The sequence below is a fragment of the Giraffa tippelskirchi genome, chromosome 3 (genome assembly GCF_054371585.1).
Source record: "Giraffa tippelskirchi isolate mGirTip1 chromosome 3, T2T-mGirTip1v1.2.pri, whole genome shotgun sequence".
Lineage (NCBI taxonomy): Eukaryota > Metazoa > Chordata > Mammalia > Artiodactyla > Giraffidae > Giraffa > Giraffa tippelskirchi.
Genome location: NC_137277.1, coordinates 31,693,124 through 31,719,255, shown reverse-complemented (window position 1 = coordinate 31,719,255; position 26,132 = coordinate 31,693,124). Strand labels below are relative to the sequence as shown.

Sequence of the window (26,132 nt, the reverse complement as noted above, 5' to 3'; positions counted from 1 at the left end):
AAAAATTTAACAGGGTGGTATTGAGGGGGGCAAGTAATTTTTTCCAAAGATTAAAACTAAGTTGAGATAAAAAGACTAAGTACTCCCATTTTCTGTTTAATGTTGGCATTTCCCTAGAGACACCACTGCTTTCAGTATTGGGGTCTGGGGTTGGGTGGTGGGGAGGAAGCAGAGCTTTGACTCAGATGTAAAATTCAAGTTTTAAAACAAGTGAGATTGAATTTTCTGGATGCCAATGAGGCTATTTTATCAAAGAAAAGCTATCAAATTCTGATGGGTTTATGGAAAGTTGGATTTGATAGAGCATAGTTGGAATCATTTATAGTAAAAACAAAATTCTTTCATGTTTATATCTTGACAATTGATATATCACATTTATGATTATTATATTGAAATCTACATACATATTTTGGGGAATAAAATATTTTTTATTTATATATTTTGGTCATTTCCATGGCTGCAGGACATTGGTAATTTTTTTTAACTTTTAAAAATTAAGCAAAAAAAGATATACTAAATTTGGACAAACACACAAAATTAATCAGGAATATGGAGAACATGAATATAAAAATCAGAATGAACTGGAAAAGAGGCACAAAATATGACTTTGTTAGTTTGGGGTGTTTATTTGTAAATGGTTTAAGTAAATGTTTATGGAGTATTTGCTATGTGCCACAAGCTCGTCAGACGTTTTCACATTTATCTCGTTTAATACACCAGGTGCAGTCAGTGGCGTTACTTGATTCCGTGGCTCTTTGTAGACAGTTTTCAGTGATTGCAAAGAAGAGAATTTGGAACATGTGATGTCCTAAAATTTTAAAACTGGTTTCTGTGAATTTCCAGAACAGAGTTAAAAAAAAAAAATACGGACAGGAAGGAGACAAAATATACGTCAAAGAAAGTTGGGAGCTGAGAAATGAAGGTTGGTAAAGCCTGAAGACTCATTTTTAAAATATTAACATATTTTAAATAAAATCTCTGAACAGGGCTGCTTGCGACATATTGCCAATGGTCAGTTATATCACTTGAAGATTATCCAAATTCTTTACCAACTTTTCTTCTCCCTGTCCTTGAATGCTCACCTCAAAGTGAGGTTATTTCCCTTAAAAAAACAAACAAAAAATGACTAAGCAGTCATGATCATACAGTTTGAATTGACATGGGCTCATTAATAAATATTCTACTTTAGGACATAAACATTCTTGTTTGTCCCCAGTATCAAGGCTCCATAAGGCCAAGTCTGAATTGCCAACTTGAATTGCCAACTGGCTTTGTTAATCCAGGGGTCCAGTTTTAACATTCTGGGCAACAATGGAACATGATCAGAGGTCATGGAGTTACTGAATCTGATGAGACAGACCAGACTGGAGGCTGATAATGTTTCATCTTTCATCTCACCTCGGCCAAGGACTCCCTGCAGTGAGAATACTTTTTCTCCACCCTGGTCATCAGGTCTACCCTTTCCCCAACAGCTTGGGGAATCCAAGTATGTGTTACCTGGATATTCTCAAGCTCCAGCTTTCTCTTGTCACCCTTTATTTAAATCAGTGGTCCCCAACCTTTTTGGTACCAGGGACCAGTTTCCTGGAAGACAGTTTTTCCATGGACCAGATGGGGACAGGAATGGTTTCCGGATGATTCAAACACATTACATTTATTGTGCATTTTATTTATATTATTATTATCAGCTCCACCTCAGATCATTAGGCATTAGATCACAGAGATTGGGGACCCCTGCTTTAAATGCTAAAATGTTTGAATAATTATGCCTTTGTCTATGGGGCTTCCTAGGTGGTGCTAATGGTTAAGAATTCACTTGCCAATGCAGAACTAAGAGATGTGGGTTCCATCCCTGGATTGGGGAGATGCCCTGGAGGAGGAAATGGCAACACACTCCAGTATTCTTGCCTGGAGAATCCCATGGACAGAGGAGCATGGCAGGCTTCAGTCCATAGGATTGCAAAGAGTCATGCATGACTGAAATGACTTTGCAAGCAAGCACGCATGACCGAAATGACTTTGCAAGCAAGCACACATGACCTGGTATATGTCAGTGTTTTCCCAGAATCTCTAGAATTAGGATGGGAGTGGAGGTTGTCATATTTTCAAATCCACTTCCTGAGTCCCTGATCCTCTGAATTCCCAGTTATCATTCTTAAATCCCAGCCCCTACTCTGGGGCCCCACGTCTGCATGGTTCTGACCCCCACTATTCTGAAGAGCCCCACTCTCATGGGGCTACTGTGTGAGTGAACGTGGGAGAGTTTTGATGATGTTTTGAGGGTTGTTCATGAAATTCGATTACATTACAGAAAAGGAAACAATTTCCAGTTGAACGCCAGACACAATAGTTCTGTAAATGTAGTGGCTTTAACTTATAGTGTAGTGATTTTATATAAATTAACTTATAGTGGCTTTATAACGTAGTGGATTTAACATATTTAACTTATATGCAGAGTACATCATGTGAAATACCAGGCTGGATGAAGCACAAGCTGGAATCAAGATTGCCGGGAAAAATATCAATAACTTCAGATACGCAGATGACACCACTCTTATGGCAGAAATCAAAGAAGAACTAAAGAACCTCTTGATGAAAGTGAAAGAGGAGAGTGAAAAACCTGGCTTAAAACTCAACATTCAAAAAACAAAGATCATGGCATCCAGTCCCATCACTTCATGGCAAATAGATGGGGAAACAATGGAAACAGTGAGAGACTTTATTTTCTCGGGCTCCAAAATCACTGCATATGGTAACTGCAGCCATGAAATTAAAAGATGCTTGCTCCTTGGAAGAAAAGCTATGACCAACATAGACAGCATATTCAAAAGCAGAGACATTATTTTGCAGACAAAGGTCCGTCTAGTCAAAGCTATGGTTTTTCCAGTAATCATGTATGGATGTGCAAGTTGGACCATAAAGAAAGCTGAACACCAAAGAATTGATGCTTTTGAACTGTGATGCTGGAGAAGACTCTCGAGAGTCCCTTGGATGGCAAAGAGATCCAACCAGTCAATCCTAAAGGAAATCAGTCCTGAATATTAATTGGAAGGACTGATGCTGAAGCTGAAGCTCCAATACTTTGGCCACCTGATGCAAAGAACTGACTCATTGGAAAAGACCCTGATGCTGGGAAAGATTGAAGGCAGGAGAAGGGGGTGACAGAGGATGAGATGGTTGGATGGCATCACTGACTCAATGGACATGAGTTTGAGTAAACTCCGGGAGTTGGTGATGGACAGAGAGGCCTGACGTGCTGCAGTCCATGGGGTCGTAAAGAGTCAGACATGACTGAGCGACTGAACTGAACTGAAATGTAATGACCACTTACTAGAACAGGGACACTCTTACTGGCTGTTTCCCTCTGTGGAGCCTTCTGCTGAGGTCTTTCTATGCCTGTGGTTCTCAGTCTTGACTCTGTTAGAATCATCTGCAGATCTCTGCCAAGTCCCCATGCCCAGGCTTTACTCTGGAACAAGTGAAATAAGACTCTTGGGATGAGATGACATTGAAGGCTCCTGGATTGGTTCTGGCACTCAGCAAAGTGTGAAGACCACTGCTCTAGGTAGTCAAAATTATAATTAATTATCGTAATTAATAATTCCCTCTCACCTCTTCTCAGACCCTGGGGTCTTCTCTCTCAGGGTTCCCCAAGGAAACCACAATTTTCTCTCATTTCATTAGGAGCAATTCAGGTATTTTATCTATGGATCTATGTATGCGTGAACATGGGCATATATATATGTGCGTGTAAGTGTGTGTATGTTAGTATGTATGTATGTGTGTATGTTTATAGGTATGTGTATATGCAAGTATGTATGTAAATATGTGTATGTGTATAAGTATGTATGTGTGTCTATAAGTATTATGTATGTGTATGTAAGCATGTATGTGTCTAAGCACATAACCACATATGTATGTAAGTATGTATGCATGTGTTTGTGTAGGTATGTGTGTATATGTGTGTAAGTACATGTGAGTGAGTATGTGTGTGTGTGCGTGTGTGTGTGCGTGTGTGTGCGCGCATGTGTATGGACATCCATATTTTTGTCTATTGACTCATCCATGCTGTCCTGAGTCCTTTTTTCTCCACAGGATGTCTCTACAACAGGTTGAAATGAAAGAGCCCTTTTCCCCAAAGACAAGTTACGTCACTGGCTGAGAAAGCAGACCCATATGCAGTTGATTTTTGTTTAAATGGTATTTGTTTCCTTAACAGTGTACATAGAAACAGTTTTCTGAGTCCCTTGAAAACAAAGGACTTTGCACATCCAGAGACTCCTTCTGTGTTTATGGTGCCCAGCTCCCCTTCCTCAGGGACTAGAACTTCCTTCTGCCCACGCACTGTACTCTCAGAGAAAGCTGCTCTCACCCCAAACTCACAAAACCAGACCCTCCAACATGAGACCCAGGCATGCCTGCCTTGGTGTCTGGGGCTGGATCCAATGAACTGTTAAGTCTTTTTGATCTTTAACTCCCAAGAGCCTGATTTCTCGCACGTGGGAGGAGAACCCGGTGCGAGCTGACCCACGGGTGTGAACCTGACTCACCTCTGCTCCCCACATCTGTTCTCTTTGCAGTGGTGCTATTTGGCATTTTAATGGACACTTTTATTGAGAATCGGAAGAGAACAGATGCCAGTGAGCAAGTATGCTTTTTTTATAGCCTCATCTCTCCAGGCTTGCCCCATCACCCAAGATCTGGCCTTTCCAGAACAAACAATATCTTCAGCCTTGATACCCAGGTGCTCTGGAGGTCTCATAAAGATGCTGGAGAGTGGCTGTATTTGTAATTTTGGAAAGCTCATCACTAAAGTGGTTAGGAGCCTTAGTCAATGGGACCCCCTGCACCTTCCACATTGGCAATATAAGTGGTCCTCTAAAATCTCAGAAGGAATGCCTACTTTTCTTTTATTTATAAACCACCAATTCTCAGCTCTGGAGAACCAAAATACCATTGCCTTTGTTAACTCTTTCATGTGTCATTAATAATTGTGTTTGCATGTCAATATGTGTGATCATTTACTTTCTAAAAATATATTTGAGCAGATTGGAGGTTCTTCCCATATTAAGAAATCTGTCTCTCATTTAGATTCCAATATGCTTCCCTGAGCCTGACACAAAGGCATGGACTCACAGAGCATGCAGGATTCCTGCATGACTCGGAGTGTGCCCATGGTAATGGGTCACACATGACATCCATCAGGTGTGGGGGAGGAAGGTCGGAGCTGTTGGGATAATTAATGGGGTAATAAGCAGTTAAGTTCAAGACGACTTCAGTGGAAATTACATGAGTGATCACCTTCTCTCCACCACAAGCTGTTTCCTTTGCTTGGGTTAGAATTTCTGTGCCTAGGAAATCGTATGCTTTGTCTTCTCAGTTTGATAGTCATTTATCCACCATCCTTTCAGATGATAATTGACTTTTCTGTGGGGCTTGGGCATGGCTCTAAAATAAAACCACTGATGAGATTCTCCCAGGGTTTAATGGATAATCAGGTCAATTTTCTCTGGTCAGAGCCGTACGGCCAGTAGGAAAGGGCTTTGCCCATTTTGGATGTAAATATTTGTTGATGGAATAACTAAATGAAATCACCTATGACATATATAAAAAGTAGCAGGTGGAGGTTACAGTTTTCTGAAGGCAGTGTATTCTTTTTTTCCTTTTCATCTTCCCTGCCTCCTCCCCTAACTCCTTGGGTCAGTTTTCTTACATTTCTCCTGTTCTCAGAGAAGAAAGAGAGATGTTTTGATGAACTGCTAGGTGACATGGCAAAGGCAAATCTCTGCTGTCAACCTGGGGAAAGCTGCTTTGGCACTGCAGGTGGGAGTGACCCCAGCCCAGCCTTGAGTGCGTGTAGGTCAGTCAGGTCGCCTGTGGGTTCCTGCGTGCCAGAGCATCCCAGCCAGCACAGGGGCCGTTCTTGCAAAGCCCAGTGTTGGTCCGCTCCTGTGCATCGCAGATTCTCCTCCTCGACTTCTCTGAGGCTGTAAGGCTTTCAAGCTTCCCTCTTTAATCTCACCGCCACTGCTTTCAGGACCCTCACTCCCTTCTCTGACTTGTCCTGTGCCCCACGCTGGTTTCTCTCTCCCTGCTCCCTGCTCTGAGAAGTCCCCGCGGTTGTGTTCTCAGCCTTCTGCTGTGCCTCTGCTTTTTCTCTCAGAAGCCCCATGGCTCTTTCCTCATCCTCCTTCTTTATCTTGGTGCCTAAGATGCCTAAACTAGTACCAACAGCTCTTCTGTCCTGGAGTCTCAGTCTGCCATGTCCAGATGGACACTTTTGGAAGATTCAAAATTTGTGATTTTACTTTTATTTTTTTCTCTCTCTTTTTTAAATTAAAAAAAAAAAAGTTTGATTTTGTATCAGGGTACAGCCAATTAACAACACTGTGGTAGTTCAGGTGAACCGCAAAGAGATGCAGCCATGGATACACATGTATCCATTGTCCTCCAAACTCCCCTCCCATCCAGGTTGCCACATAACATTGAGCAGTGTTCCCTGTGCCCGGTAGGTCTGTGCTGGTTATCCAGTTTAAACATAGCAGTGTGCACATGTCCATCCCAATCTCCCTAACTATCCCTTCCTCTTGTCCTTTCCCCTAGCAACTGTAAGTTCATTCTCTAAGTCTCTCACTGTGATTTTAAAACCAACTCACCGTGATTGGAGGTGACCACCTGCCACAGCAGCAGTTTGGCTGAGCACATCACCCAGGTTCTGTTGGAGAAGCTGAGGCACTAGGCAGGGATGGGAGAAGGGGTTCATTACGGGGATTTGACTTCAATACATGGTGAAAGCTAGGTGAGCAGTTTGCAGAGTTGCTTCTGTCTCTCGTGTTGGAGCTTGAACTCAGTAGCAAGCAGCTGGGAAGGAAGGATGGGTGGGAAGTGTGAGAAAGAGAAGGCAGCCATGTGGCTGACATGTGGGAGCCCTATGCTATGGAGCTAGGCACACAGCTGCCCAGCACTTGGAGAAGTGACCACATGCATTCAGCTGATAGAAGTCCCTGAAGCAGCTGGTCATATACATGGAAGCTGTATCAGATCTCACTTAGGACTCTCTTGTGGCGTCTACTGGGAGAATTCTGCGACATGGAGTTCTAGCTTAGTCTTGTTGACAAAGTGCAAACACCCCACCTAGGGCTCTTACTGTCCCTTCTGTATTATTTCACACACTTCTATCAAGTTGATTTTTTGGAATGCTGTTTTTATTTAACCACCATGCTATCTAAAAGGGCTTCCCTGTGGCTCAGATGGTAAAGAAACTGCCTGCAATGCAGGAGACCTGGGTTTGATTCCTGGATTGGGAAGATCCCCTGGAGAAAAGAATGACTACCAGCTCTGTTATTCTTGCCTGGAGAATTCCGTGGACAGAGGAGTCTGCGGGCTACAGTCCATGGGGTTGCAAAGAGTCGGACATGACTGAAGTGACTTAACAGGCACACTATTCAGAAACGTCCAAAGGTGTGGCACTGATCAGAGTGGTGTTTCCCTTTTAAGGGTTTTTGGGTGTTCTGGGGTAGGATCACTGAGGGGGGAGGGTTTTCTCAGCAGAGTCAGCCCTGGGTCCTCACCCCAGCTTCAACCAGAACATTTGCCTTTACCTGCTGTAAGTATTGCGCTCCCCAGCAAAATTGCATTCATGGAGAACCTACCTATTGATTTTAAAGAAAAAAGAGAGGGGGGGAAGAAAGAAGAAAAGAAAGAAAGAAGGAAAGAAGGAAGGGAGAAAGAAACTGCTGAAAAGCCTAGAGGTTCACATCCTAATCCTCCAACTGTAATACAATTCTCCTTATTTGCCCATCTTTATCTCCTGCTACTAACCTCAATGGGAACCACCTTCTTTAATGTGATACTGGGTCCCTTAGCCATCTCTCAATGAACTATTCATCAAACATATGGATACCAAAGGAGGAAGGGGTGTGTGGGATGGATTGGGAGATTGGGGTTGAGAAACAGACTATTATGTGTGAAATAGATAACCAATGAGAACCTAGTGTATAGCACAGGGAACTCTAATCAATAATCTGTGATGACGTAAATGGGAAGGAAATCCCAGGGAGAGGGGGTGTATGCATATGTATCGTTGATTGATTTTGTTGTACAGCAAAACCTACCACAACATTGTAAAGCAACTATACACCAATAAAAAAGAAAAGAGAAAACATTTATTTGTCAAAAAAAGAAAAAGATTGTGTTCATTGCCAGTTTTATGCCCTGAAGTGTGAAAGTGTTAGTTGCTCAGTTATGTCCAACTCTTTGCAACGCCATGGACTATAGCCTGCCAGGCTCCTCTGTCCATGGGATTTCCCAGGTAAGAATACTGAAGTGGGTTGCCATTTCCTTCTCCAGGGGATCTTCCTGACCCAGGGATCGAACCCACGTCTCCTGCATTGCAGGTAGATTCTTTACCATCTAAGCCACCAGAGAAGCCTTGACCCCATCCCTTTTTTAATTAGAATCACTCAAATCTCTTGGTTTTTCCTTCAGCAACTATAGACCAATGACATCTCTGAATCAAGACAGAGATGTGCAGACTTGTCTCCTAGAAAAAAGGGGAGAATGATGATGGGGGTGCCATTTTACTTAAACACACACATAGGCACTGTGTATCAGTATATAATTTGTTTTAAGTATTTTGTGTAAATGACTATAAATTTACATGTAAGTGACTATGTCATCAAACTAGGTAAAGATAAATGTATATAAAAAAACCATTTAGAAGAAAATAGTAATGTTTGCAACATCTATGAAGTGCCTCCTACATACTAGGTCTCATCATTTTCCTCTCATTTAATTTTCTAGGCGACCATAAGATGTAGGAGTTATGGGCCTCAGACAACCAGTTTATTGAGGACTTTAAGGTCTTTGTGGGACAAGCATGAAACAGTTTTATTTTTCCCTAATAACCTCCCCAACCACAATCTCTATTCTGGGCGGTAAGGATGCTTAATGACATCTCAGCTAGATTCCATGTCTTTTCAGCCCCTTTTGGTTTTTTGCAGTGTCTCATTTAAGTTCTGTAGAATCAGTCCTGTTTATTTAAAGCCTTCAATCTAATGCCTACTAAGCTCTGTCTTTGCCTCCTGCCTGGGTGGGCTAAGCCTGGGGGTTGCAGAGGCTCTGGAAGGAGAAGGGGTGGGCTGGGTGGTCTGCTCTCATATGGCTTCCCTTCCTTCTCTTTCCCCTGCCTTCCTCCTTCCTCTCCAGTTGTGGTTGGAAGAAAAGAGAGAAAAAAGAAGTCTTTTTTTACTGAACACTCTTAATGAGGTCATAGTCCCTCTCTTGGAGAATTATATATGCTGCTTTAACTCATTTCTTTGGACTCTACATTTATGAATGATGGCTCCAACATGCCTATTTGACAAAGAACTCGTCCCAGGAAATTCTTTTATATATTTATGGTTCCTTCTAAGATCTTGCTTCTAATTGAGAAAAAGGGGGATGTGGTGAGCTATTGGCATTTACTAACCTTTATAACAGCATACCACTGGGTCAATGATGGAGTTTACAGAGTCATTTAACAAATATTCATTACACATCTAAATATATATATAATATTATATATAAATTGTATTATATATATGTGTGTGTGTGTGTGTGTATATATAGTATATCAGCAATCCCTAATCTTTTTGGCACTAGGGACAATTTTTCCATGGACTTGGAGGGGATGGTTTCAGGATGACTCAAGAACATTATATTTATTGTGCCCTTCATTTCTATTTTTATTACATCAGCTCCACCTCAGATGATCAGGTATTAGATCTCAGAAGTTGGGGACCCCTGATATATACCATTATGCTATCAGGTGTTAATGATGCCAAAATAAAAACCTTACATGTATGCAGAGAGGTAGAAAATTTAAAAAGCCCACTGCTCAGATTTCAGACTTTCATAAAAAGGTAGCATTTTGTTTTCCCTAACTGATAGGCTTTCCTACCTGCTGTCTGTTGGCTGGAGGCAGAGGGCGGTATCTAAACCTACCAGTTAATATTGCAGTATTTGGGGACTTGACATCTTTTTGTACTTATGAGATCTTTGGGGGATAAATTCTTAGTCTGTAGGTTTTATCTCTCCCCTCCCCTACTTCTTTCTGTCCATACACATGGGGACACTTATGTGCCCTCCTGGCAATGACAGGAGGGAACTGAGAGCCACTGCTGACCTCGTTCCAGGCCAGTCTAGTCTGTTGGTGAAGACTGGCCATTTGTGGTACCTCATGGGTACCCATAGCTGCAGCCTGTGATCTTGGTTCTGAACCTCTGGTGACTAATTCCCGATGTTTTGTGTCTTCATAGCCAGTGGACATCAGTTCCCTGGTGCTTCTATCATGTTGGCACCATCACTGGGGAGGCAGAAACATCTGATTCCCTGCCCGCTTTATCTGGTACCTGGACCACTTTCAACAGTAGCTCAAGTAGCTCAAGTCCATTCTTCTAGTTGTCTCCATCCATCCATGCTGCTCCTTTGATGATCGCTCCCCTAGAAGCTTATTATTTTCTGCTCCCCTAGAAGCTTATGATTTTCTTCAGGGTGCTGATCTTGACCTTCAGTGATTCCTCACAGTTGTATGGGCATTTCTACAACCTCCCTTCCTTATGAATCAATCAGTCCCAAGGGCATGAAAGACAGGCTTTATGCCTCATCTCGTTGCTCTTTTTTCTTCCCTTACTCCTGGGCTTCCCAGGTGGTTCAGTGGTAAAGAATCTGCCTGCCATTGCAGGAGACACAAGAGACAGGGATTTGATCCTTGGGTTGGGAAGATCCCCTGGAGTAGGAAACAGCAACTCATTCCAGTATTCTTGCCTAGAATGGACAGAGGAGCCTGGCGGGCTACTGTCCACGGGGCTCACAGAGAGTCAAATGGGACTGAGCACACATGCTCACTCCTATTCCACATCCATCTTCTTCCTGGGGACAGTGGGCTTCAGGGCTCAGCAAGATGGTGCAGTATAGGAAGAGAGATCTGCTTGCTAATGAAGAGGGACAGGTTAGCTGAGACTTTTAAAAATGTTGCTCTTATTTCTTATTATAAAGAGCTTTTCATGTATGATCTCATCGGCAGGTCTTTAAGACAATATCAATGAGTTTAATAAAATGAATTTTGGAAAGGAAGACAAATTTAAAACTCTGTAAATTCTGTTGTTCTAACATTCAGCCACTCCTAGGGAAGACCTAATTTCAAACCAGCAAAGCATTAAGTTTGATGTGTTGCTTCTTCCTGAGCCCCAGACACAGGCACTTACACACTCTTAGAGCAGAAGTCTATCCTGAGATACATTTTGGCAACCCACTTCAGCATTCTTGCCCAGACAATCCCATGGACAGAGGAGCCTGGTGAGCTACAGTTCATGGGGTTGCAAAGAGGCGAACATGACCGAGCGACAAATACTTTCATTTTCTTTTCAAAATTAAAATTTACAGGTGGTACAATTAGCATTCCAATGAAGAACAAATTCTAGAGATTGTATAGCAGGAATTCAAAGTACACCCTTAGGTAGTAAATGCTTAAATAAAGGCATAGTTTTCTTTTCATATGTGAGTTAGAGATAGAAATCCATTATTACGCTATTCCTGTTAGACAACAGTTAAGATTATGGATTGAAACTGAGGGATGGAAAATTCATTTTTAAAGATTTACATGATTCACAAGACTAGGATTAGGAGATGGATAATGAGCCAAGATGAACAAACTCCAGAAAATTGACGTCTCAGTGAATTTACATGCTCAAAGGAGTAAGAATCACTTATTCTTTGTAAGTATATCCATTACTTACAAAGGTGTGGTTTGCTTATGGCTGGAAGGAGTTTAGTTAAATGATGAGATCAGCTTCCTTACCAACACTGGAGTAAATCTTATAAATGCAAATGCTTCTGTGTAGCTTTATTCTGTCTGTAATAGTATTTGCCTTGTGTTGCCACAGTACCTGTCCTCAAAGAATTTCTGAACGTAAGGAAGAGACAAGTCATTCAACCAAGAAATCGTTAAATCATAAGCTTTGACTGTTGCACATCTCATGCTGGTTTCTGAGGGTTTGATGGCAGTGGTCCCCAACCTTTTTGGCACCAGGGACCAGTTTCAAGGAAGACAGTTTTTCCATGAAACAGGGAGGGAGAGTTGGTTTCAGGATGCTTCAAGCACATTGCATTTATTGTGCACTTTATTTATATTATTGTTACATCAAATCCACCTCAGATCATTAGGCATTAGATCTCGGAGGTTGGGGACCCTTGTTCTATGGGGTTGAGTCATCAAGGGCTTCCACATCTTAGATTAATTAAGAGCAAGTCTTGTTTAGAGCTTCCCAAGTGATGCAGTGGAAAAGAATCCGCCTGCCAATGCAGGAGATGCAGGTTCCAGCCCTGGGTTAGGAAGATTCCCTGAAGTAGGGTATGGCAACCCACTCCAGTATTCTTGTCTGGAGAATCCCATAGATAGAGGAGCCTGGTGGGCTACAGTCCTTGGGGCCGCAAAGAGTCGGACACAACTGAGCACACATAATTACTTATCACTTAAGGCTTGTTTGTGAGAAATTATTCTAGATTGCTCTTTTATTAAGGGACATAAAACTGCCTGCTAAAAAGGGGAGATGGTAGAGCTGAGTTCCAATGTTTTGTGTCAGTGAATGAAAGAGGAGGAAGGCATGAAGATCCTCCCCTGTGATGATCACACTGGATAGGAACAAGGAGAAAGCTTCAAAGAATACACACACTGCAATGGGCAGTGTGATGGGCCAGTGGAGAGAAGCTCTGCAGTGGAGGTCAGTATCTATCATAGTGTCTATTTGACACATCAAAGGCATTCTAAAGGAAAAATAAAACAGCAGAGCCAGCAATTAAATGGCTGGAAACATGCTACTATTTTTCATGTAGAGTTTGTCACAGATTCCACCAATTTTCATGCAAAAGTTTTTTGATCTCAAATTTTTTCTCTTCTGGGTACTACCAATTTCAATAAAAGGAACACTAGTCAAAAGTATGAAAATCTAACTAGAAATGTCATGTGGTTCTTAGCAGGAATGTTGACTGGTCTGGGGGGAGTTTGGTCACAGCTGAGATGAGCCAAGGGATAAACTGGGGGTATTTCAAAGGCAAAGTGGTAGATCTTAGGGAGAAAATAGGGGATAAAGCAAGCATATTGAGTTATGGAATAGCACTATAATTTCAAAGTGGTGTGAAAGGCAGAAGAGAAAGAAAATTGGGGTTGTGGAACAGATTTCAGGGGGAAGAGAAAGTGAGCTGCCTGGGACTTTTAGAAAATACTTATTATTTATTTATTTGGCTCCTCTGGATCTTAGTTGCATGTGGGATCTAGTTTCCCTATCAGGTATGAAACCTGAGCTACCTGCATTGGGAGCGTGGAGTCTCAGCCACTGGATCACCAGGGAAGTCACTGGGACTTTTTATACGAAATGATGTCACAGTGAATTTGAGATGTATGGTTGATGGAAGGGAAGGGTCAGAACCAGAGACAGAGATTTGAGTTCTCAGCACTTTGGTAGGCTGAATAATGACCCTGAAGATGTTAACATCTTCATCCCTACAACCTGAGAACGTTACTTTCTGTGGCAAAAGGGACTTTACAGGTGGGATTAATTTAAAGGTCTTGAGATGCTTTGTCCTATGGGCCCAATATAATTATAGGTGCCCTTTGATGTGGTTGTTGTCTAGTCGCTAAGTCATAGCTGACTCTTTGAGTCCCCATGGACTGCAGCACGCCAGGTTTCCCTGTTCTTCACTCTTTCCTGGAATTTGCTCAAATTCATGTCTAGTAAGTCAGTGATGCCATCCAACCATCTCATCCTCTGTCACCTGCTTCCCCTCCTGCCCTCAGTCTTCCCCAGCATCAGGGTCTTTTCCAATGAGTTGGCTCTTTGCATCAGGTGGCCAAAGTGTCGGAGCTTCAGCTTCAGCATCAGTCCTTCCAGTGAATGTTCAGGGTTGATTTCCTTTAGAATTGACTGGCTTGATCTCCTTGCAGTCCTTACAAGGGGAATAAAGGTGATGAAAGGGAAGCAAGAGAGAAATGATGGAAGCAAAAGTGGACACACATGAGGGAGGGGTCAGAAGATAATGAATGCAGGCAGCCTTGAGAATGCGACAATGGCAAGGACACGGATTCCCTCTTAAATCCTCCAGAAGAAACCAGCCTTGTTAATGTCTTGACTTTAGCTCTGTGAAACAGATTTCAGTCTTCTGACCTCCAGAACTGTAAAGTAATACATTTATGTTGTTTTAAGCCACCAAGTTTGTGGTCATTTGTTAGAGCAGCCACAGGAAACTAAAACAAGCTCCTAGTGAACACTAGAAGAAGACCCTACAGCTGAAAAATGTACTTGCAGAATCTTTTGGTTCTGTTTCAAAATGTAGTGGGTACCATGTAATCCCACTAATTGGCCCAAAGACAGAACCACACACAGGCTTCCTAAGAGCACAGATGATCTGCTATGTCCCTCTTATTTTTTTTCCTTGACCCTCTTTCTCCTTTTGGAGATCATGGCAGTCCTTAAAAAGTCCCTGTTATGGTATCTGCTATATAAGAAACAAAAAGAAGGCTGTGCTCAATTATGTCCGACTCTTTGTGGCCCCATGGACTGTAGCCCACCAGGCCCCTCTGTCCATGGGATTCTCCAGGCAAGAATACTGGAGTGGGTTGCCATTTCCTTCTCCAGGGGATCTTCCCAACCCAGGGACTGAACATGTGTCTCTTGTGTCTCCTGCATTGGCAGACGGATCCTTTACTACTAGCACTGCCTGGGAAGCCGTTTCTCAAACTAAAGAGAATGTTTCACATTTCATGTTCTCCATTTCATAAAAATATCAGAAAATATTTTACCCACTTAAAAAATGAAAGTTATTTCTATTTTGATGATTCTATAAGATATTTTCATAGGGTAAGATTTTAGGTTCTCAAGCCTGTGTTTTCTGAACTTGTCCATATATCCCTGGATATGTCTGTGGGCATATTCTTGGGAATTTGAAAAACGTTTATACATTACTCAGGTTTGAAGGACACTGAAATACGCATGTGTTGAATGAAGAAAGGGCCGAAGAATACATGTTTCCGAAACAATCAATCAGATAGAGAATTCAGTGGGAATAAATGTAAAGCGAGTTGTCTGGGGATGGGGAAATCAAAGACATAATGGGCATGTTTAGGTTTTTCCATTTCAAACTGTGGCAATTATGTAGCCGTGGCCTTGTAACACTTTTTCCCCCTATTTAGAGGCTCTGACTATACAAAGTTCAGGGCAGCTGCAAGAACGAATATCCCAGCACAGGAGACATCTTGCTCCTATTATCTGCCCGGCTGACAGTAACGAGTGAGCAGTGGCATTCCCCTTCAGACCTCTAATAGATAGCACAGCACTGTGTGAGAACACCTGAAAGAATGTGGGTGCCTCACCCCCCACCTGACAAGGCAGGGGTGGCGGGCCCAGGAATAATTGCTGTGTCACTGGCATGTGATTTATTGCAATGCTTAATTATGTCTACAGGGCACCATCTGGAGACCCAATTTGGGTTCTTTACGAAAAATTAAAGTCAAAATGCACCTTCTTCTGAGCTCAACTAAGTCCCACTTTGGACTTCTCACACCTGGAGGATATTATTAAGACCCTACGCTTAGTCCCCAAACCACATCCTGACTGTTCCAGTTCAGAGGGTTTCAGCTACACAGAGCAGTTCTCACTGTGTAGACCATGTGTTTCCCTTCCTTAGACCATGCTATCCAAGGGATGAACATGCAGAATGTTCTGTATCATACCCCAAACTCAACAGTTTTCTGAGTGGTTACTGACCATCAGCCAAAAACAGTACTGTCGCATTTACTGACATTTGATTTTCTTTTTCTAGTGACCTGGGTTCGATCCCTGGGTTGGGAAGATCCCCTGGAGAAGGGAAAGGCTACACACTCCAGTATTCTGGCCTGGAGAATTCCATGGACTGTATAGTCCTTGGGGTTGCAAGAAGTCAGGCATGACTGAGCAACTTTCACTTCACTTTCAGTGATCCACTGGCTGGTGATTGTCCCCAAACTGTTTCTTTAAAAAGGATGCCAACATGTCAATACTCAGTGAAGATTCTTTTTAAAAATATTACCCAGGTTTCAAACAAATGTTTAATCTACTCTAGGAGTCTTTTTTTTTTTAACATATCACTGTGAAGAGTTGATTTAAGAAATGCTTATTCCTTTCAATTAAAACCCAGAGCATTAATCAAATGTTTGACACTATAAATGTTTCCAATTAACAACTAGCTTAAAACCACATGTGTTTCAAGTGAAATTCAAAAGATCTATCTGTACAGGTGACCTCAGAGAAACCATTAACACATGGCTGGAGACAGCAAGAAATATTCTCCATTTGTAAGACTGAGATAAAGCATCAGGTTATGACTGACTGTGACTTCAAACGCCCTTTTCAGGCATGGGCTCCCTCAACTACAAGTTGGGTATTTCTCACGGTGTCAAAAAGAAGTAAAAATATGTGTGTGAGTGTATGTATACAGAGAGAGGAAGAGAGACAGACAGAGACAGGGAGAAATGAGATTAGAAACAACCCCACAGTCCAATCTGGATGAATAACTGGTAGTTCCAACCTTAGCAAAGACAGTGGTTGGTCATAACACAAACATCATCTGTAATCTTAGGGCCAAGAGAAATTTTCCAAGCAGTTCTTCTTCACTCTCTGCTGCAGAGATAGCAAGCTCAAATATTTCCAGAGCCGAAGCAGAGAGTGCAAATGGAAGAAATAGTGGGTAGAGTTGTAGTGGCGACCCCAGTAATCTAGAGGGCATGCGTCCATGTGTGTGTGTGTGTATGTGTGTGTGTGTGTGCGTGCATACGCGTGTGTATGCGTGCTCAGTCCCTCAATCATGTCTCTTTGCCACCCCATGGACTGTAGACCACCAGGCTCCTCTGTCCTTGGAATTTCCCAGGCAAGAATACTGGAATGGGTTGCCATTTCCTTCCCCAGAGGATCTTCCCCACACAGGGATTGAACACATGTCTGCTATGTCTCTTGAATTGGCAGGTGGATTCTTTACCACTGAGCCATGTGGGAAGCCCTCTAGAGGACAGTGCCTCCAACTAAACGTGAGAGCTGCTACCCAGTTCCTGTGAAGCACTGTCCCAGGCTAATGGAAGCCCAGGTGGTCCCAACATACTGATATTTCAAGAGAAGCCAGGATGTAAGTTTTAAATAAGACTTAACTAAGTTTTAAATAAGAACTTATGAATCTTACATGATGGTAATTAGTTCAGTTGACGACAACAACATAGACCTCTTTGCAGCCAATCTGTGACCTGTGTCTGCTGCATGAAGAATCAGGGGTTGGGAGAGAAAAGGGGGCACAGTTGGGAGGGAAGTGAATCCTTTTCAGATATATGTCAGCACATCACCAGCCTTGAGAGTGGGTTCTGGCTGGCTAGCTCACTGCTGAATCCGCCAGCTCCGTACACAGAGAGCACATACTTTCCAAATAATTCCTCAACTGATCGGTCAGACTTGGTTAAATTATTCCAGGTGTGCAATGCAGGGGGTTATTATAACCATAAGGAAAATGGTAACATTAAGACATGCCCATTTGCCCAGTGTCCTGATGAATCGCATTCTCTCTCCGTCTCCCTGCAGCCTATCAACAGCTGGGCTTGTCAGTCGAACTGTGAGGGCTGCAGGCAGACACCTAGGGCCAGTCTGCGGTGGATGGAAAGGTACGTGTTTTTCTCTCTTTTTTGTTCCTCAAATATTTTTCCAAAAGAAAAAAAAAAAAAGCAGGAAGCATTTATAATAAGATAAATGCCTGGCAGTTCACAGAATAAAATATTTGACACTCAGAAACAATTTCAAGACCTAAAGAGCTGTTACATTCATGTTTGTGCACTGATTTTTTTTTCGCTATAAAACATAAAACCAAGGTTTGTATGTCTTTGAGGGAAACTGTTCAATGGCTTTAGAAGTAAAAAAAGATGATAATTTTAGCTTATCGAGGAGACAATTCAGTTTGTAACCAGAGCCAGAAGGCATGGGTTCTAGTTCTTTGTTTTGCTTACTAACTAGTTACCTGACTTGAGTAATTGGCATTGAAAGGATCCAGAATAAGCACTGTGGCATAGAAATTATTTTGAACTGAAGGCGTTTGAATTTCTGAAATCCCTTTATCTGCCTAAAAGCAGAGACCCCCCAAAAGAGCTCAATTATCATAAATCCCCTTTTTGGGGAGCAAGTTGAATTTTCTCTTCTCTGAGAGAGGAAGTCAGTATCACAGCCAAACAGACATCGTTTGAAAACCAACATATCGTCCACCTATTCCCTTAAGGGCTCTTTTATTTTCCCCAAGTGTCATTTGTTTTCCCGTAAGTGCCCTTCTCACCCTCTTCCTAACGTTGAGATGGTACCCAAGCCCCCAGTTCCAGCTGCGCCTTTGAGTCCCCATTTTCTGCGTACTGCTGCATTTACATGTATATGAATAAAAATGTCTTCTCCCTTGCCAGTCTATATTTTGTCTATTTACAGGACTCCAAGGACCAATCTAAGAGGATAGAGGAAACTTTTTTCCTCTCCAAACAGCACCATTTTTCCTCGTCATGGTTTTGATACACATTTCCTAGTGATTAGTAATGTTAAGCATCCTCTCACATGGCTCATTGGTCATTTGCCTATCTTCTTTGGAGAAACAGCTATTCAAATATTATGCTTATTTTTAATTGGGCTATTTGTCTTTTTATTGTAAGAGTTCTTTATATATTCTGGATGCTAGACCCTTATTAAAGACATGATTTACAAATATTTTGTCCTATTATTTGGGTTGTCCTTTCACTTTCTCGATGGCCTTCTTTGAAGCGTGAAAGTTTTTATTGTGGATGAGGTTGTTGGGAGGAAAACTTTTCTTCTTCCAACTTGGGTCCTGTGGTCCCGGGTGTGCAAATTAAATAACAGTAAACAGATTAGCAAGACGGAAAATAAAATTTTATCGTGTGCTTTCAGTGGAGAGTAACTCCCTCTATAGCCAGATATTAAAGTGTTATATGCAAAATTTAACAAAGAGTTTTTTGTTTGTTTTTGCTTTTAGGACTCCAGTGGGAAGGTATGAAAAATTCTATTGGACTTTTTGGTGCTAATGGAATGGGGTAGTCTGTCTCCATCTCAGCTGAATTCACAGAAAATGCCCTAAGCATGGGTGAATGGCAGCTGTATTTTCTGAGGCTCCACTTCAGTCAGATAAGGTAAGATCAGATAAATTTCTTTCTGCATCTTCTTTAGCTCAAATGTGTTCATTTAAAAGAATCTTTATGCTATGAGTGGATCCCCACGAGGTTTATCTTTTTTTAATTTATTTTTATTTTTCAGTTGCTTGTGCTTTTGGTGTGATGTTTTTGATGTGATTTTGTTATTGAACCAAGCTTGGGTCCCTTCTCCTATGGGCAGCAAAGCCCATCTACTGACACTGGGTTGTGGTAAAGGTAAGTGCAGTGTTTACTGCAGGCACCAAGAAAGGAGTCCAGGCAGCTAATGCTCAAAAGACCTGGCAGTGGCCCCAGTGCTTTTGATTTTGTGGTAAAGGTAAACTTGCATTGGCAAGCTGAGATGTCTCTGGTAAGTAATGGAACTCCTCTGTGATGATGCCAGGTCATTCTTCCCTAGTGTATTGGCTTTGCCTACAATGGAGCATCGTTGACTGTCTTCTTTTTGTACCCAAGTTGGTCATTTGGCTTTGTCTCTGATGGGGCATTGGCTGGAAGGCTAGGGAACTGTGACCCTGACAGATGGTTTTGCATTGCATTGGTTTGTTTGTTTGATATTCGACAGCATGGGCTGTGAATAATTAAGTATGGGTGATCAGAGCTCTGTTCTACCACGTAGTACCCTATGGTGTATTTTACAGAACTGGTTAATTTTCAGCTGTGTTTCAGTGAAAAGAAAGAAATATGGATCTGAGTTAAGTCTAGGTCTCCCATCTTCCCAATATGTGCCTCCTTGACTAGTAAACTGTTCTCTGCTCTAAACTGTGATGTTTCGATTTGTCTGATCTCACCATGTCTTGAGCACACAAACTTGGGTTTGACAACAATGAAACCATTGCTTAATCCAAGATTTGCACCTATGTTTTCTTACAAGACTTTTACAATTTTAGCTCTTACGTTTAGGTCTTTGATCTCTTTTTAGTTAACTTTTGCATATGGTGTGAAGTAGGGGTTCAGCTTCATTTCTTTGGTTGTACAGACTATTCTTTCCTCATTGAATTATCTTAAGGGCATTGTTTAAACCACGTAATCATAAAAGCATGAGTTTATTTCTGGACTCTTCAGTCTATTCCACTGATCTCTAGGTCAAGCTTTATGCCACTGCCACACAGTACTGTTTATTCTCTCTTTCTACTTATATTTTCAAATATTGCTTCAGTGAACATTTGCAATAAAAACTCTAAAAGTAGTTATAATAATACAGTGAGTCTCTTGAAATACGTTAGTTCAGAAAGAAGTAGCATAACAGAGCTTTCCTTTTGAAAGAGCTACCAGCTGGGAAAATCATCAGGTAAGTTGTTCTACAGGACAGGCTTCAGTCTGAGAAGGAAGTAGATTTTGAGAAGCCCTTTATGTTCATGGACAGTGTTGTTCACTCAGGGGTGCTTTACTTCTTTCCTCACCTAAGCCAAGCATGCCCACCTTCTGCTTAAGTAGACTGATTTCTCAGCCAGGAACACAAGGGTATATTTAAAAGATGACACCAGTCCTTAGAATGAGACTTTGGTGGGTTTTCAGAGAATGTGTAATTTTGACCCCATGTACTGTAGCCCACCAGGATCCTCCATTCATGAGATTTTTCAGGCAAGAATACTGGAGTGGGTAGCCATTTCCTTCTGCAGGGGATCTTTCCAACCCAGGGATCAAACCCAGGTCTCCTGCATTGCAGGCAGATTCTTTACTGTCTGAGCCATCAGGGAAGCTCTAATTGATATTGTACAGCTAGTGACATTTGAGTGGGGTGATGACTTATGAGAGATTCTTCAAAGGTTTAACTACACAAATGGCAATAATTCTGATGGGAGGAAAACAGAAGGGTGTCTAAAGAAATAAATGTCCAAGTATAGTTTTCAATTTTGTAAGGACAGTGACCAGATTCATCTTGCCTGTCACTGTATTTTTATGGCTAGCAGGGACCCTGGCATAGAATTGGTGCTGATAAGCATTTGTTAAATAAATAAGCTTGTGTTTTAATAAAATACTCTATGTCTATATAATTAAATGGAAAGAAACGAGTGTAAAAAGGAAATGGAAAGAGAAGGCATTGATTAATTGGAAGGAAATAACCCAGAACAAGATACTAGAAAATATTAAATGAAAACTGAATAAGTTGAAAACAGAAGACTATCACAAAAGAAGTGGTCCCACTCATACTACACATTGGTCATGAGTGAATAGGCATTTTGCTCCATACAGTCACTCAGGGACCCAGGCTGATGGAGGCTTACCATCTTACACCTGCCTTACCTGGACCATGCAGCCTCATCAGTCACTGTGCCCGTAAGAGACAGCTGGAGACCTGCGTGCAGGCTCCTGAAGGCTTCTGCTCAGCAATGAAACATGAATCCACTGAACTGCAAGGAGCTGGGAAATAGGAGCAAGGACCCACAGTCTAAAATTTAATCTTTTATACATTGCCAATTCTTAAACGTCACGATGCTTTATCTTCAACCTAAAGGATAATATCTAGGAAATCATGGATTTGGTCTTCTATTATATTTTCTCTAATACATATGAGCATGAATGACTTTTAGAAATAGGGAAGTCCATTGACCTAGAATTATTTCACATGTTACAAAACGTGTCATTTTTATAGACAGACGAACTTGGGACGCAATCAACTTCAAAAAAGAGAAAAAGGGAACGAAGCTTGTATGGTAGGGGCAGCACACAGAGGCTGTGACACCTTGTGGGGTTCACGAGAGCATCAAGCAGAGCAGTGATGACAATGGTGTCCCCAGACTGGGCAGTGACTCTAACTTGGGAACGTTGAACAAGATGGAAATGCCCAAGAATGAAGTCATGGAAGATCCATAATAATAGTAGTAAAGAAATGCAATAGGAAAATGAGTTATAAAAGTTGAGTTTTGACTTTCCACATTTTTTTTTTTTTGGATGGCTTGTTTTAGTCATTTTACAAGGCTGGGTAAAGTGTGAAGGAAAAGTAAACTGGTTCACTTCAAAATCACTTTGCTTTGATAATAACAATCCTGGTATTGTAACCACCTGCAGTGCTCACTGTTTTGCTCACCTTATCTCACTTGATCTGTTCAAAAACCATATAAATTGGATTCTATTAATAGCCCCACTTTAAAGATGAGACATCTGAGGCTAATTTACATTAAGATACTTGACCCAGATCACAGAGCTAAAATTGAAACCCACGTCTTTGTCTAAAACCCAAACCTTTGAAAGAAGTTCTTATTTACCAGGTGGTTTTAGGGTCCTTCTTTTCAATTTTTCCATCATTGCTTTGTCTCTTACTCTTCTTTGTAGAGGTAGCGAGGTGTAATAAACAGTAGTTCAAAGACGATTGTTATTTGTAGATTTTTTGAGTGGTTACTCTGTCTCGTTTCATTTTCTTACTTTCATATTTTTTTTTTCATTCCTTTTTCTTCTTTTTAACATCTTTCCCAGTCCAGAGGCCAGAATCAACAGGATCAAAAATCAAACAAAAATCTTGAGCTTCCCTAAGGACACACATGGGGGATTTGGGAATCTCAGCTGTACAAATATGACGCCATCTTTAGACAAACCATATAGAAGGATGGGGAGGGGGGACCAGCCCCTGTGCATTGCATGCAGATGTCATGTCACCACGCCTCCAGCCAGCTTTATTATCTGACAGATACGGAGCACAAATATTGACTTTTGCTATTTTTACTGTAACTGCGGCCATAAATGTTGATTACTGCTGGAGAGAGCAGACTGGGAAGAAAGCAGCAGTGTCTTCACAGCCCAAGAGAGCTTTTGTCTTTGCCTCAGGACAGAAAAAAGTAGGATATGAACAAGGTCCTCATGGAATGATTCACTACAGGAATAATAAAGTGGTGATGATGTGAAAGATCCCATGGATTTGACAGACTTGGGGAGAGAAAAATTCCCTATTGATTCTGAATTGTCACCTGTGTTCATTTAGCCCAAGCAAGTTCTGAATGTAGGAAACACAGGAACTTAACAGAACTCAGCCCCTCTCCCCATCTAGTGGGACTTCTTTCTCTTCCCAAGGCAACACACAATCATTGATAACTGAATTTTCCAATTTCTTCCCATCCATACCCCAACATGGCATGGCAAGGGAAGTAATCCATCAAGATGTAGAGTTTCGTTGGTCTTCTGTAGGAAATGAAGGGATTCCTCTTTTGGTGGCAATCTATTCATTTGGCAAATGTATAAAAGCAAGGGAATTTTCCCATTTAGAGCTTTTTGTTTTTCAGATCCACGTTTAAGATTTAGATCACCAGTGTAGAGTAATTCAGATATCCTGTTTGATTAGATCTGTTATGTTCTGTGTGAGCTTTGTGCGTGCAGGCATGCTCAGTCATATCCGACTCTTTGTGACCCCATGGACTGTAGCCAGGCTCCTCTGTCCATGGGATTTCCCAGGCAAGAATACTGGAGCAAGTTGCCATTTCCTCCTCCAGAGAATTTTCCTGACCCAGGGATCATAGCCTCATCTCTAGTGTCTCCTGCATTGGCAGACAGATTCTTTACCACTGCTCCACCTGGGAAGCCCTCAGCTTCAGAAACTAGCAAGATCAGAGTTCTCCTTCAAGACATTGACATGATGGAGGGACAGGCTGCTCTAAACCTGGGAGTGGGTCTCCAGATAACTGGCTCCTAGAGGCAAGAAAATAGACTCGGCAGCTCAGCCAGGTACCCAGCCTTGGTACCCAGCCTCGGCATGGTTCAAGGCTGTAGAATCTCTACCTCAAGGTCCATCTATCTCTGGCCAGCATCTAACTTCAGGCACCAACCAGCCCAGAGCAAAGAGATCTGCACCTTCTTGAGAGGTTCAGGGAGTAGGAATAAGATCCACTGAGCCACCATCAGGGTCAAAAAGCACTCAGACAGATGAAGAGAAACACAGTAACAACTGTGGTCTGGAGGAGAAAGGGTGCCTGTGTGTTGAAGGTGGGAGTCTGCATCTGTGCACACTAAGGACAGATGAAGTCCTAGTTTTCCTTTAGATTCACTGTCAGGAGACCTAACACATTAGTTCATTGCATCAGTGGCTTCTGTGGTCAAAGGCTGCTGATATCTTCCTTGAAAGAGTCATTCATTGAATTGACTTAATAAGTTCCATTTAGGGGTTTCTACCCAAGAGAGGTGGGATGGAACACATGAACATATCATATCAGGGAAAAAAATGTGGTTTCAGAGTCAAGCAGAATTGGATGCAATTCTAGGTCCAGACACGTACACTTTGTGTGATTTTATAAAAGTTTCTTGGTGTTTTTTCTGAGCATCATTTTCATTTTCTATAAAAGAGAAAAATGACATGGTTATTGCAAGGCTGAAAATAAATGATATCTGTACAATGTTTACCATACATGGACTTCCCTTGTGGGTGTCTCAGTGGTAAAGAACCCACCTGCCAATGCAGGAGACACGGGATCAATCTCTGATCCAGGAGGATCCCACACTCAGTGGGACAACTAAGCCTCTCACCTCTGTACACGGCTATTGGAACAACATTAGCTTTTACTCAACAGACCTTTGTCGGCAAAGTGATGTCTCTGCTTTTCAATACGCTATCTAGGCCTGTCATAGCTTTTCTTCCAAGGAGCAAGCATCTTGGAGACTGGGAGAAATCCATATACACCTTTCTTTGGCTCACTCACGAGTCATTTTCCCCCAATAAGCAAAAATCTCACCTAAAACAAATTAGATCCTTTTGCTTTACTTAACAACACGTCACAGATTTTCTTCCCCTCTTTCCCATGTTCTGTCAATCATGAGACATGATCTTGCAGAGACCCTGACAAGGCTGAACTCACAGCAGAACTAGCCTGACCCAGTAAGCTGACCTGGAAACCTCGTGGGAGAATCTTCCTGAAACATCACAGCCCCATTTCAGGGCCTTTGTGGTCAATCTTCAGATGACAGTCTCAGCTCCTTACAGCGTGTCCACCACCTCATCTACAATGTTTGCCATTTTTAGTTTGTGTTGAACTCTACAGAGTTGAGAAAATAAAAAAATTTCAGGCAAGCAGTTCAGAAGTCAAGGTGATTGGTGACTTCCATTCTTTCCTACATGACATTCCAGATAAGTCAACTCAAAGTAGCAACGTCCTCAAACAGAAAATCAAACCATCCCAGCCCCCTTGCCGTGCTGTCTGAGTCACCATGGGGAATCTTGTAGGATTTTCCCATTAATTCTCAAGAATGGCCCACTGCAGCCTTTGTGATGAGTTTATCAGTCTGCGTTTTATTAGCAGGTCTGTTATGCGTTTTCCAGGATGTATGATTATCACCATATGTGGGATATACATCTCTAGTCACCTCTGAAATGGCAAGTAGGATACTCCCCAGGGATGTCTTGCCACTGGGTGAAAGGGGCCCCCCTATCTGGAGGGATAGCCGTCTGCTGTGCCCAACCAGAGGGGCCGGGGAGGAGCAGTGAATGGAGGGGGCGGGAAGTATAGGCTGAAAGATGTATTTCATGCTGTAATGGCGTATTTGTTTACATTTGTAGTAATTATTTTAAAATCTCAACACTAAAAAAAGTGTTTCAGTGTCTTAATTCATAATGGAATGATTACTAAGACCAGGGTACTAGACACACTCAAAGTCTTTTTTTCTTTGACCATTTCTGAATGAATGCCCCACAGAGGCATCCTCCAGATTTCTAAATATGCCGTGAAAGAGCCTGAAGGTGAACCCTCCACTGTATTCACAGTAGTCACCTCCTTAGGGGAAGAAGACTTAAGAGAAGTTTATTTTTAGACGATTGGACTATTTGTTCAATATTATCCTATTAGAATGTTTTCATGTATTACCATCAGAAATTGAATATTAACAACATTTAAAAAATTATGCAATAATACAGATAAGATAAGCTCACAGTAGTGCTAAGCCTGCCTAGTTGAGCAATTTAGGACATTTC

The 26,132-nt window shown here is 41.9% G+C and overlaps 1 protein-coding gene across 3 annotated transcripts in view; it reads left to right on the top strand.

The window, feature by feature from the left end:
* LOC145542241 (uncharacterized) overlaps window positions 1-20,005 on the top strand; it is a 76,908-nt gene extending 56,903 nt beyond the window's left edge. The window contains exons 7-12 of one of the 3 annotated variants that reach the window (XM_081580657.1): window positions 844-922; window positions 2,456-3,565; window positions 17,034-17,190; window positions 17,634-17,713; window positions 19,072-19,225; window positions 19,350-20,005. The gene's annotated coding sequence lies outside the window, so the exon portion shown is untranslated. Of the gene's footprint in view, window positions 1-720; window positions 923-2,455; window positions 3,566-4,580; window positions 5,076-17,033; window positions 17,191-17,633; window positions 17,714-19,071; window positions 19,226-19,349 lie in introns of those variants that run through there. The other 2 variants (XR_014079717.1, XR_014079718.1) reach the window with 2 other exon arrangements.
* The last annotated feature ends 6,127 nt before the right edge of the window (window positions 20,006-26,132 follow it).